At 43.9% G+C, this 14719-nt stretch overlaps 1 protein-coding gene across 4 annotated transcripts in view; it reads right to left on the bottom strand.

Moving 5' to 3' along the window:
- Positions 1-14719, bottom strand: part of LOC115199727 (glutamate receptor ionotropic, delta-2) — a 566366-nt gene that overhangs the window by 517446 nt on the left and 34201 nt on the right. The gene's annotated exons all lie outside the window — the stretch shown is intronic.

Here is a 14719-nt window from a genome sequence, read left to right as displayed (position 1 = left end):
GAGGTTATTTGTTATTGTAGTTTGGTCAGGATGTGGCAGGGGGTGTTTGTTTTATGTGGTTCGGGGTTTGTTGGGTTATGTTATTATGTAAGAGGGGTGTTTGTTTAGAGTGTTCCGGGGGTTTTGGGCTATGTTCTTGTTAGTTTATTTCTATGTTAGTTCTAGTCTTTCTATGTCTATGTTTAGTTAATGGGGTTGACCTTCAATTGGAAGCAGCTGCTCCTCGTTGCTTCTAATTGAAGGTCTTATTTAAGAGGGGTGTTTTTTTCCTATGGGATTGGTGGGTAGTTGTTTCCTGTTTTGTGTCGTTCGTATTTTTTTTATATTTTTTTTTAATTTTTTATACGTGATTTGTTTGTTTTCCTTCTTTTATATTAATAAAGAGGTTGAGTATACACGTTCCCGCTGCACCTTGGTCCAATCCTTACGACGCCCGTTACACCCTGCTAATAATGAAGTTCTGATTAATTTTATGTGCATCACCAACACAGTGAATGGTACATTTTCAACCAAAAAATAATTGTCATACAAACTTAAAAAGGCAAATCAAACAATGAAGTTTCTATGTGAGAATTGCTAAAACAATCTGAGACACATTTTCTTTCTGTTCTCGCTGGCGTGGAATCGCCCTTATGTTGCTTCACTGTCTATGAGTTATTCTTGGCCTGGTCAAGCAAGACCATTTTAAATAAACACCAAAATACTGGAGAAATATTCTGAAGGACAAAGCTATATGTACTTTTGTTGAGTAAATATTAATTATAAGAAAGACTAATCTATTCTGTACAGTTGAAGGCACAACTCTCAAAAATTGAGACTTTAATGGTAAAAACAGTATAGAACTGTATAAAACTGCAAGCTCCCAAAATATGTGAATCATTAATCATTTACCTAAGCAATGAATATTTATTGGCAGGCTAATAGTATATTTTTTAGCAAACACCTTAAAGGTGAAAAAATATGATAAAAAATAGCTGCGAGCAGCAATGAACGGGGTTCACAGGATGACATGTAGGATATATTGTAGGATATCTTGTAGGATATCTTCCTTTATGTGTAATCAGTGAAAGCATTACCATGTCTTTCTCTCAATACCACAAGGATGATGCAAATTAAGCTTAGTCTAGTGCTGTAGGTAGGTAATCATTCTTAAAATCCTTATTTAATTATTGAGTTTATATCGGGGACTTTAATGCAGGGAAACTTAAATCCGTTTTTCCAAATTTCTACCAGCATGTCACATGTGCAACCAGAGGGAAAACTCTCGACCACCTTTACTCCAAACACAGAAACACGTACAAAGCTCTCCCTTGCCCTCCATTTGGCAAATCTGACCATAATTCTCCTGATTCCTGCTTACAAGCAAAAACTAAAGCAGGAAGCACCAGTGACTCAGTCAATAAAAAAGTGGTCAGATGAAGCAGATGCTAAGCTACAGGACTGTTTTGCTAGCACAGACTGGAATATGTTTTGGGATTCTTCCGATGGCATTGAGGAGTACATCATATCAGTCACTGGCTTCATCAATAAGTGCATCGATGACGTTGTCCCCACAGTGAACGTACCTGCATACGCCAACCAGAAGCCATGGATTTCAGGCAACCTCCTCACTGAGCTAAAGGGTGGAGCTGCCGCTTTGAAGGAGCGTCAGATGTGGCAGGGCTTGCAAACTATTACATATTTCAAAGGGAAGCACATCCGCGAGCTGCCCAGTGACACGAGCCTACCAGACGAGTTAAATTACTTCATGCTCGCTTCGAGGCAAATAACACTGAAACATGCATGAGAGCATCAGTTGTTCTGGACAACTGTGTGATCAGACTCTCCGCAGCCGATGTGAGTAAGACTTTTAAACAGGTCAACATTCACCAGGCCGCAGGGCCAGATGGATTACCAGGATGTGTACTCCGAGCATGCGCTGGCCAACTGGCAAGTGTCTTCACTGACATTTTAAACCTGTCCCTGACTGAGTCTGTAATACCAACATGTTTCAGGCAGACCAACACAGTTCCTGTGCCCAAGAACACTAAGGTAACCTGCCTAAATGACTACCGGCCTGTAGCACTCACGTCTGTAGCCATGAAGTGCTTTGAAAGGCTGGTCATGGCTCACATCAACACCATTATCCCAGAAACCCTAGACCCACTCCAATTTGCATACCGCCCCAACAGATCCACAGATGATGCAATTACTATTGCACTCCACACTGCCCTTTCCCACCTGGACAAAAGGAACACCTATGTGAGAATGCTATTCATTGACTACAGCTCAGCGTTCAACACCATAGTGCCCTCAAAGCTCATCCCTAAGCTAAAGACTATGGGACTAAACACCTCCTGCTGCAACTGGATCTAGGACTTCCTGACAGGTCGCCCCCAGGTGGTAAGGGTAGGTAACACATCCTTCATGCTGATCCTCAACACGGGGGCCTCTCAGGGGTGCATGCTCAGTCTTCTCCTGTACTCCCTGTTCACTGATGACTGCATGGCCAGGTACGACTCCAACACCATCATTAAGTTTGCCGATGACACAACAGTGTTAGGCCTGATCACCAACAACGATGATGATTATTATTATTTGACCATGCTGGTCATTTATGAACATTTTAACATCTTGACCATGTTCTGTTATAATATCCACCCGGCACAGCCAGAAGAGGATTGGCCACCCCTCATAGCCTGGTTCCTCTCTAGGTTTCTTCCTAGGTTTTTGGCCTTTCTAGGGAGTTTTTCCTAGGGAGTTTTTCCTAGCCACCGTGCTTCTTTCACATGCATTGCTTGCTGTTTGGGGTTTTAGGCTGGGTTTCTGTACAGCACTTTGAGATTTCAGCTGATGTACGAAGGGCTATATAAATAAATTTGATTTGATTTGATGAGACAGCCTATAGGGAGGCGGTCAGAGACCTGTCCATGTGATGCCTGGACAACAACTTCTCCTTCAATGTGATCAAGACAAATGAGATGATTGTGGACTACAGGAAAAGGAAGACTGAGCACGCCCCCATTCTCATCAACGGGGCTGTAGTGGAGCAGGTTGAGAGCTTCAAGTTCCTTGGTGTCCACATCACTAACAAACTAACATGGTCAAAACACACCAAGACAGTCGTGAAGAGGGCACGACAAAACCTATTCCCCCTCAGGAGACTGAAAAGATTTGGCATGTGTCCTCAGATCCTCAAAAAGTTCTACAGCTGCAGCATCGAGAGCATCCTGACTGATTGCATCACTGCCTGGTATGGCAACTGCTCAGCCTCCGACCGCAGGGCACTACAGAGGGTAGTGCGCACGGCACAGTACATCACTGGGGCCAAGCTTCCTGCCTTCCAGTACCTCTATACCAGGTGGTGACAGAGGAAGGACCTAAAAATTGTCAAAGACTCCAGCCACCCTAGTCATAGACTGTTCTTTCTGCTACCGCACGGCAAACAGTACCGGAGCGCCAAGTCTAGGTCCAAAAGACTTCTTAAAAGCTTCTACCTCCAAGCCATAAGACTCCTGAACAGCTAATCAAATGGTTACCCAGACTATTGTCATCCAAATGAAGGTAAAGCGTAATCACTCTGAAGGGATCCCGTGACATGGTTTCTCCAAAGAAAAGTGTCCCATCCATGTCTGACCAGAAGCTCTCCATATGCACACTCTTTCCACTGACTGCTCCACAAACATACAGGATTGAAATGAAGGCTTCTAGCTCATCAACAGACATATCCCAGGAAGTGTTTCCTTGCTACGTGCGTGCCTTCCATGCTGACCACACTGCTCGCACGAATGTTGATTTTGTCCACCCACAGAAGACTCGATCAGGACACACAGGTTGAAATATCAAAACGAACTCTGAACCAACTATATTAATTTGGGGACAGATCGAAAAGCATTAAACATTTATGGCAATTTAGCGAGCTAACTTGCTGCTGCTAACTCTTTTATCCTGGGATATAAACATTGTGTTGTTATTTTACCTGAAATGCACAAGGTTCTCTACTCCGACAATTAATCCACAGATAAAAGGGTAAACTGAGTTTGTTTTTAGTAATCTCTCCTCCGTCAGGCTTCTTCTTCTACTTTGGACATTACATGGCGGTTGGCAACCAACTTTAAGGTATATTACCACCAACAACTGGACTGGAGTGTGGACCTCAGTTCATCTTTCAATCACCCATGTGGGTATATGCTCCTAAAAACCAATGAGGAGATGGGAGAGGCGGGACTTACAGCGCGTCAAGCGTCACAAATAAAAGTTCTATTTTAGCGCCTGGCTGCACAGACGCACGTTGACGCGCTCGAGCAGTGTGGGTACAATGATTGAAAAACATGTATGTATACATTTATTTTGCAACACTCGTGCATGCTACGCGGGCTGTGTGGTCAGCATGTTAGCCTCAGTACCTGAATGTTGTAACACATCCATGACACATAAACAATGAAAGCTGGTGAGAGCATTGCTGGTGTTGTTTTTTGCTTGAGATCTAGGGCCTGCTTTCTCAGTAATGACATTTTGTGCTGATAATCTGACTGTAGCATTGTCCCTGGCTTGTTCTATCTAAATGGTGCCTTCCCTTCCGCTCTCCTGTCTCACTGTTTCATTTGGTGGGGGTCATTCAGTGTATACTGTTCTTGCTTTTTTGCTCTTAGGGTTCGGAGGTGTAGGTTATTCAGGCTGAGGCTCAGAATTAGAAGAATAATGATCAGAGATGTCATGATTAACTTCTTCCATGACATGTCAGTGGTTTTCGTTCAGATCTTGTAGCAGCACTAATGCAGCATGTGCATCCATTCTTCTTTGTCTTCTTGCCATTGTGTACTCCAAGTAGGCCAGAGTAGACTGATAAAACTGCTTGGATTTGGTGGACTGATACTGGGTACATACCATGTTCAGTTTATTTTACATTTACATTTTTAGTCATTTAGCAGACGCTCTTATCCAGAGCGACTTACAGTAGTGAATGCATACATTTCATACATTTTTTTCCCCGTACTGGTCCCCCGTGGGAATCGAACCCACAACCCTGGCATTGCAAACACCATGCAAACACCATGCTCTACCAACTGAGCCACACGGGACTATAATTTGAATATACCAATACAATAGAATGGCCCGTCCTGCTTTCATTCAAAATTGGTGATTACATAATTATGCATCGTTCCCTTCCCCTTGCTCATCAACTCACCCATTCTCCCTCATCATACTGTACTTTATTTCAATTATTTGTTGTAATACAGTGCCTTCGGAAAGTATTCAGACCCCTTGACTTTTTCCACATTTTGTTCCTTTACAACCTTATTCTAAAATTGATTAAATCATTTTTTTCCTCATCAATCTACACACAATACACCATAATGACAAAGCAAAACTGTTTTTTAGAAATGTTTGCTAATTTATTAAAAATAATTTTAAAAAATGAAATATCAATATTACTTAAGTATTCAGACCCTTTACTCAGTACTTTGTTGAAGCACCTTTGGCAGCAATTACCGCATCAGGTCTTCTTGGTTATGACGCTACAAGTTTGGCACATCTGTATTTGGGGAGTTTCTCCCAGTCTTCTCTGCAGATGCTATCAAGCTATGTCAGGTTGAATGGTCTCATAGCAAGGGTTTGAATACTTATGTTAAAAGTTATCTGTTTTTTATTTTTAATACATTTGCAAAACTTTCTAAAAACCTGTTTTCACTTTGTCATTATGGGGTATTGTGTGTAGATTGCTGAAAAAAAATCATATTTAATCCATTTTAGAATAAGGCTGTAACATAACAAGATGTGGAAAAAGGCAAGAGGTCTGAATACTTTCCAAAGGCACTGTATGTGTGAGATTTGTTTCGGTATAGTTTAGGTTCAGTTGCGAGGCAATTATTGGGGTGATTATCAACTGGGCACAGCACATTCCAGTGTCGGGAGAAGGAGTGGAGCAGGCCCTACTATGGAAAAGGAGGGGCAACAGGGGAAAACCATTAAAAAAATAACATGACCTGATAAAACTGGCTCTAACTCCAGTTCTGTTTGTGATATTAAGATTCTAACAATGGCAGTGTGTATATAGACTTATTTAAGAAAAGTCATGGATGGAGTGGGACATGACTTAAAAAATGTCAGAGTAATACATTTTTTTTATTCATGAGCAGAATGACTGCTTTAGCGGTTCTAGTGTTAAATGGACACGTACAATCAGATGTTCTGATTTATCAAAAACTCTGCCATCGCTTAACCAATCCCTTAGCTTAGATGGAGAAAATCTATCCTGACAGACCTTATGGGTCCTTGAGGCAAATGTGCTCAGCATTAGGAAAGTCACCTACATAGAACGTTTCAAGTCTCTTGGTCAAACGGGGCAACGGATAGTAGTGTTCAAGTGAGAAGCGTCCCCTATTGGCCAATACTTTTTCCAAGTTATCCTTGCCAAATGAGAAAAAAAAGTTAGATAAGAGAAGTGTGTGTCAGGTCAGAGTGGCTGTGAGCGTGGTTAGAGAAGAAGAGATGTTTCATCATGGGGTCATGCTCCTCTCTTCACCTCACCTGTCCCTCAAATATCTTACTCTGAACTCCCCGCACTGCATCATCAGCAGTGAGCGAAAAAAGGTTTTCTTATTAAAGGAGAATTTCATGCACACTATATTGTAGTCTCAGTGGCTGCATGCTGTGCTGTGCTGCCTGCCCACTCACTCACTTCCTGACATTATCCGAGCATGTAGGCTTATATATTTGCACAACTTTTATCGAGCCAGTCATGCCACGGTGCAAGCCTGGCTGAGCCGAACATTTTATTCTGTCCAGTAAAGATGAAACATTCCCAACTCTACATAATAAAATGTTATGTAATTGAGTCGAGAGTGAATCCGGTGACAATCAACCTTTCATATTAATTTTCAAATAGCTCAACTTCAAAGAGAACGTTATTAAATCTGACTGCAGTAAAATGGAAGCCTGGTGAAGCTAGTGAAATAGTATGATACAGTACAGACTTCATGGCTTTTAGCTATTGTTATAGTTCAAAGCAGTGCTTTAACATTTCACACATATAAATATGCAGCATGTTGTTGTATGTCGTACTCTATGCAATGTATTTATATTTATTTACCTTTATTTAACCAAGAAAAGGCCCTTGAGGTTAGAAACCTCTTCTACTACAGGGACCTGGCAATGTATGCAAGTTGTAATGTATGTTAGCCATTTAAAGTAAGGTTAGTGACAGACAAAGCGTTAATATCAACAGAGTCAAATAAGGAGTTATAAGGATCACTCATAGTTTAATCTTAGATTACTTCACTGCAGTAGGGAGATAATACTTTCCAGCAAATTCAAATGAGAATAAATAGTAGGAAGAGAAATCAAATTTGAGTTATATAGTGATAATGCTATTTCCCCCTCCGTTTGACCTAATTTTAGATCACGCTGCCTAAATATGAGAGGGTGTTATGCAGAGGTAGAACCAAGGTACTATCAAGCAAGTCTCAAGTCACAAGGTCCAAGTCGAGTCAAATCAAATCCATTTTTATTTGTCACATTCGCCGAATATACAAACTATATCTCTGTCTTTATTAACAGTACTGAGCGTGAGATGGACCTTACCGTGAAATGCTTACTTACAAGCCCTTAACCAACAATGCAAAAAATAGAGTTAATAAAATATTTACTAAATAAACGGAAGTAAAAAATGCTTTATCAATCACAAGGTAACACAAGAAATGTACATAACAATAATGAGGCTATATACAGGGGGTGCTGGTACAGAGTCAATGTGCGGGTGTACAGGTTAATCGAGGCAATTTGTAAAGTGACTATGCATAGATAATAAACAGCGAGCGGCAGCAGTGTAAAAACAATGCTAATAGTCCAGGTGGCCATTTGATTAGTTTAGTTGTTCAGGAGTCTTATGGCTTGGGGGTAGAAGCTGTTTAGGAGCCTTTTGGTCCTTGACTTCTATGCTTCTGTTCGGCTGGTATGCAAATTGGGTCTAGGGTTTCTGGGATGATGGTGTTGATGTGAGCCATGACCAGCCTTTCAAAGCACTTCATGGCTACCGACGTGAGTGCTACGGGGCGGTAATCATTTAGGCAGGTTACCTTCGCTATCTAGGGCACAGGGACTATGGTGGTCTGTTTGAAATGTAGGTATTACAGACTCGGCCAGGGAGAGGTTTAAAATGTCAGTGAAGACACTTGCCAGTTGGTCCGCATGCTTTGAGTACATGTCCTAGTAATCCGTCTGACCCCTCGGCATTATGAATATTTAAAGGTCTTGCTCATATCGGTTACCGAAAGCTTGATCACACAGTTGTCCAGAACAGCTGGTGCTCTCATACATGCTTCAGTGTTTCTTGCCTCAAAGCGAGCATAAAAGGCATTTTGCTTGTCTGGTAGGCTTGCGTCACTGGGCAGCTTGCGGCTGGGTTTCCCTTTATAGTCCTTAATAGTTTTCAATCTTAGTCCTGTATTGACTCTTTGTCTGTTTGATGGTTCGTCTGAGGGCATAGCAGGATTTCTTATAGTGTCCCGCTCCTTGAAAGTGGAAGCTCTAGCTCAGTGCGGATGTTGCCTGTAATCCATGGCTTCTGGTTGGGAAATGTACGTACGGTCACTGTGGGGACGACGTCGCCAAAGCACTTATTGATGAAGCCAGTGGCTGAGGTGGTGTACTCCTCAATGCCATTGGATGAATCCCAGAACATATTCCAGTCTGTGCTAGCAAAACAGTCCTGTAGCGTAGCATCCGCGTCATCTGACCACTTCTGTATTGTCCAAGTCACTTGTACTTCCTGCTTTAGTTTTTGCTTGTAAGCAGGAATCAGGAGGATAGAATTGTGATCAGAATTGTCAAATGGAGGGCGAGGGAGAGCTTTGTATGCGTCTCTGTGTGTGGTGTGAAGGTGGTCTAGAGTATTTTTTTCCTCTGGTTGCACATGTGACATGCTGGTAAAAATGAGGTAAAACAAATTAAAGTGTGCCTGCATTAAAGTCCCCTGCTACTAGGAGCGCCGCTTCTGGATGAGCATTTTCTTGTTTGCTTATGTCTTATACAGCTCGTTGAGTGCGGTCTTAGTGCCAGCATCGGTTTGTGGGGGTAAATAGACATCTACGAAAAATATAGATGTGAACTCTCTTGGTAGATAGTGTGGTCTACATCTTATCATGAGGTACTCTACCTCAGGCGAGCAATACCTCAAGACTTCTTTAATATTAGACATTGCACACCACAAGTTATTGACAAATAGACACACACCCCCGCCCCTCGTCTTACCAGACGTAGCTGCTCTGTCCTGCTGAAAAACGGAGAAGCCAGCCAGCTCTATATAATCCGTGTCGCTGTTCAGCCAAGTCTCGATGAAACATAAGATATTACAGTTTTTAATGTTTCATTGGTAGGATATTCTTAACCGTAGATCGTCCAGTTTGTTTTTTATTATTGGCACGTTGGCCAATAATACAGAGGGTAGTGGTGGTTTACTCCCTCGCCGACAAATTCTCACCTGGCACCCAAACCTCCGCCCCATGTATACAAACAACATTTTGTTTTGAGTCCCAAGTAGAACGGGTCATCTCGAGTCAAGTCCAAGTCGTGCATTCTAAGAGCAAGTCAAGTCGAGTCTAGTCACAAGTTTTTCAAGATTCAAGTCAAGTAAAAAAAATTACGTCTACACAGGCAATGACTTGTTCAACTACAAATCTTTGTCTATTTCTTGAGGATACCAGAGAGCCGTTGTGTTATTTTGTCTACAACACATTTTGATTATGTAATAATTTTTAACAACAAATTCCAAATGCAAGCTTCAAAAGTAATGAAGATCCCAGAGGCCTCTACATTTTGGACAAGCCACACTACATGGCCAAAAATATGTGGAAACCCCTTCAAATGAGTGGATTTTGCTGTTGCTGACAGGTGTATCAAATTGAGCACACAGCCACGCAATCTCCATAGACAAACATTGGCAGTAGAGCGGCCCGTACTGAGGAGCTCAGTGACTTTCAACGTGGCACTGTCATAGGATGCCACCTTTCCAACAAGTCAGTTCTTCAAATGTGTGCCCTGCTAGAGCTGCCCCGGTCAACTGTAAGTGCTGTTATTGTGAATTGGAAACATGTAGGAGCAACAACGGCTCAGCCGCAAAGTGGTAGGCCACACAAGCTTAAAGAACGGGACCGCCGAGTGCTGAAGCGTGTAGAGCGTAAAAATCGTCTGTCCTTGGTTGCAACACTCACTACTGAGTTCCAAACTGCCTCTGGAAGCGACGTCAGCACAATAACTGTTCTTTGGGAGCTTCATGAAATGGGTTTCCATGGCCGAGCAGCCACACACAAGCCTAAGATCACCATGCGCAATGCCAAGCGTTGGCTGGAGTGGTGTAAAGCTTACTGCTATTGGACTCTGGAGCAGTGGAAATGTGTTCTATGGAGGAATCACGCTGCACTATCTGGCAGTTCAACGGATTATTCTGGGTTTTGCGGATGCCAGGACAACGCCACCTGCCCCAATGCATGGTGCCAAATGTAAAGTTTGGTGGAGGTGAATAATGGTCTGGGGCTGTTTGTCATGGTTCGGGCTACAGTTAATGCTACAGCATACAATGACATTCTAGATAAGTCTGTGCTTCCAACTTTGTGGCAACAGTTTGGGGAAGGGCCTTTCCTGTTTCAGCATGACAATGCCCCCATGCACAAAGCGAGGTCCATGCAGAAATGGTTTGTGGAGATCGGTGTGGAAGAACTTGACTGGCCTGCACAGAGCCCTAACCTCAACCCCATCGAACAACTTTGGGATTAATTGGAACGCCGACCGTGGCAGGCCTAACCGACCTACATCAGTGCCCACCCTCACTAATGCTCTTGTGGCTGAATGGAAGCAAGTCCCCGAAGCAATGTTCCAACATCTAGTGGAAAGCCATCCCAGAAGAGTGGAAGCTGTTATAGCAGCAAAGGGGGACCAACTCCATATTAATGCCCATGATTTTCGAATGAGATATTCGACGAGCAGGTGTCCGCATACTTTTGGTCATGTAGTGTATACATTTCTACTGTTGATATTTTCCCATTTGATACCTCTTCTACTCTGAAAGGCTGTCTTCTACTGTAGGGTGCAGCCATCCACACACAGTTTAGCAATATCATCCTAGAGCTCAAACATACCTTAAATAATATAGCTTTAGTCCAAGCCTTTTTTCCCCACGATACATCTCTTTCTGTTATTCGGATGTCCACTTTCACCATCTTTTGTTTCTCCTCGGATGACAAAACTTGGTCAACTTGAACCTATGAAAAATTCACCAACCGTTTACTTGCAAAATCTCACATCATGCATTATGTAAGCCGAGAAATGAGGAGATAGTTCCCTGTCTCCCTTTTTCTCTCCTCTCCTCACTCCCCCAGCTTCAGAGGAGGAGATGCATGCTTAGAAACCACCAGCCCCCCCTTTCACTGGAGTACTCTCACCCTACTGCTCCTTTTCAACCCTCAAAATCATTCAATCCGGCCCGGGGGATTTTTAAGTAAAAACATTTTCAGAATAATTCCCGATGTGGCCCATGAGCCAAAATTATTGCCCACCCCTTGTCTATACACTACCTGAAGAATAAAGTAATTAACTAAAATCTACATTCAACCAGTGGACTTCCAAACAAGCTCAGGTCAAGCTTGCTTTTGACCAATTCTGCAGTCCATAACCTCGTCTTTTTATCAAGCTAGCTGTTTATAAAGTAAATTACCTATGACATAAGCTTCTCTCGTACGTAATGGTTAAAGTCAAACTATATATAAACATTGCTGCTCAGAAAGCTTCAAAGTGCCGTGGTGACACAAGTTAGACAGAAATGAAGAGGAGGAAATCAGAAGCAGCCTTTTCTTTGGCGTCAGCAAAAGACCAATGAGATGCAAAACGAGACACTAATTCAAACCTAGCTATATTAATATGTAAGGGCTTCTGAGGACTGAAGTCAAGAGTGTGCCCTATATTTTGTTAATGTTAGTTTTACACAGAGAGAACATAAGACAAAAAAGGTGTACTGTTCTCTATGGTGTTGTTGTTCACCTACTGTCTCGAGCACAAGCCATGCTGTGCAAACTGTCATGGCCGATTGTTTATGAGGGGGGAAACAGGAAGGCTCACCTCTCTGACCTCGCCTGCACCTCTCTGGCAGAGCCATGGAGAGCAACCTGCACTGGATGCGATGCCATTAAATGATTTCTTCCATTCATAATGGCTTGGGATGCACAGCCAATACAGTGAGATGTGGGGAGGGAAAACATGCAATATCAAGATACTTCCTGGGGAAAAAGTCATGCATAGCCAAGTTTTCAGATTACTTTTTTTGTAGGTGATATAAAATCTGTTAAAGGTGCAATATGCAGAAATCGAAGAGTTTGCCTAATTTCAGTTAATGTGACAAGTAATGTATAAAACAAGTAATGTATAGTGTAGAGAATCAATGTAACATGTAAACCGCTGTGAAATATATTTTCAATAACCACAAATATTGTATTTTCAGCTGATGTACAAAACTGAAAGTAAAAGACGCAAATGCTGAATTTAAAAACGGGAAGGATAAAAATAGCGCACATAAAACAGATCTACTGCTTCTTAGACTTGCTTTCAATGAGAATGACAGATCTAGAACTCACATTTCTATGTGAATTTGGTCGGGTCGCCCCAAAAGTTACATATTGCAGCTTTAATAAGGTCAGCGAAAATATAACAAACTCATTGGCTGCTGTAACAAGGGTCGTCTAAAGGGGACCAAGGCACAGCGTGTAGAGTGCTCATATTTACTTTATTAATGAAACACTTAACAAAAACAACAAAACGACCACCAACAGTTCCGTCAGGTAACACATACAAAACAGAAAACAACTACCCACACCTACACATGAAAAACAGGCTGCCTAAGTATGGCTTCAAATCAGAGACAACGATAGACAGCTGCCTCTGATTGGAAACCATACCTGGTCAAAACATAGAAAACAAAAACATAGAAATAGAAATCTAGAAAACCCCACATAGAAACAGAAAATCAAAACCACCCAAAACATCCATCTGTCACACCCTGACCACTCTAATATGGAAAATGACCTCTTACAAGGGTCAGGACGTGAGAGTACCCCCCCCTTGAAAGGTGCAGACTTCGACTGCACCCAAACAAAACCCAACAAAAACAAACCCAAACACAAAGGGAGGGCAGGGAGGGTGACAAAAGTCTATGGTGGCTCATGTGCTACACCCAGAACCTTCCTCTCCCTCCGATCCTCCAGCAACGGAGATGGCTCCGGCCCAGGGCGTAACCCCCGTTCCGCCCGCAGATCCCTCCGCTTCTGTAACACTGGCCTGTGGATCATTATCGGAGGAATCGGTCTGTAGATCATTACCGGAAGCTCTGTGCTGTAGACCACCGCTGGAGGTTCTGACCTACAGGCCGCTGCCGGAGGATCCTGGCTGCAGGCCACCGCCGAAGGCTCCGGGCTGCAAACCGTCGCCGGAGGCTCCGGGCAGCAGACCGCCGCTGGAGGCTCCGGGCAGCAGACCGCCGCTGGAGGCTCCGGGCTGCAGACCGCCGCCGGAGGCTCCGGACTGCAGACCACCGCCGGAGGCTCCGGACTGAAGAGCGTCGCCGGAGGCTCCGGACTGAAGAGCGTCGCCGTAGGCTCCGGACTGAAGAGCGTCGCCGGAGGCTCCGGACTGAAGAGCGTCGCCGGAGGCTCCGGACGGAAAAGCGTCGCCGGAGGCTCCGGACTGGGAGGCGTCATAATAGGTTCCGGACTAGTGACCGTTGCTGCTGGCTCCATGCCATGGATCATCTCTACAGGTTCCGCGCCAAGGATCATCACTGGAGGCTTCTTACCATGGATTAACTCTACAGGTGCCGGGCCATGGATTATTCCTACAGGCTTCGTGCCATGGTTTATCCCTACAGGCTCCGGACCATTTATAATCCCTCCAGGCTTTTTGCCAAGGATTACTTCTTCAGGTTCCGGGCCATGGATTACCTCCTCAGGCTTCGTGCCATGGAATATCCCTACAGGCTCCGGGCCATGGATCATCACTAGAGGCTTAGTGCCATGGATCACCTCTACAGGCGTCGGACCATCGATTATCACTGGAGGCTTTGTACGTGGAGCAGGAACCGGTCTCACCGGACTGGGGAGACGCACTGAGGACCGAGTGCTCAAAGCAGGTACCGGCCTTACTGGGCTATGGATGCGAACTGGAGGGAGAGTGCGAAGAACAGGCACAGGACGTACTGGATGATGGAGGCGCACTGGAGGGAGAGCGCGAGGAGCAGGCACTGGACGTACTGTGCTATGGAGGCGCACTGGAGAGAGAGTGCGAGAGGCAGGCACATGCTTACCACAAAAAGCACAGGGAGTTGACTCAGGCCTCACCCCTGGCCCAGCCAAACTACCCGTGTGCCCCCCAAAAAAATGTCTTTGGGGCTGCCTCTCGTTCTTCCCAGGTAGGCTCCGGTATCTCTCGATTACCTGGCCCCAGGTCCAATTTCTCCTCTCCGTCCACTCACTATGTGACCAGGTGTCCATTTCAGCCCGGGCACGCCGCTTGATCCAATCATGGTGGGTATTTCTGTAATGAGGGTCGTCTAAAAGGGACCAAGGTGCAGTGTGTAGAGTGCTCATATTTACTTTATTAATAAAACACTTAACAAAAACAACAAAACGACCACCAACAGTTTCGTCAGGAAACACATACAAAACGGAAAACAACTACCCACACCTACACATGAAAAACA

The sequence above is a fragment of the Salmo trutta genome, chromosome 9, assembly GCF_901001165.1.
Source record: "Salmo trutta chromosome 9, fSalTru1.1, whole genome shotgun sequence".
Lineage (NCBI taxonomy): Eukaryota > Metazoa > Chordata > Actinopteri > Salmoniformes > Salmonidae > Salmo > Salmo trutta.
This window is presented reverse-complemented; position numbering and strand designations above follow the sequence as displayed.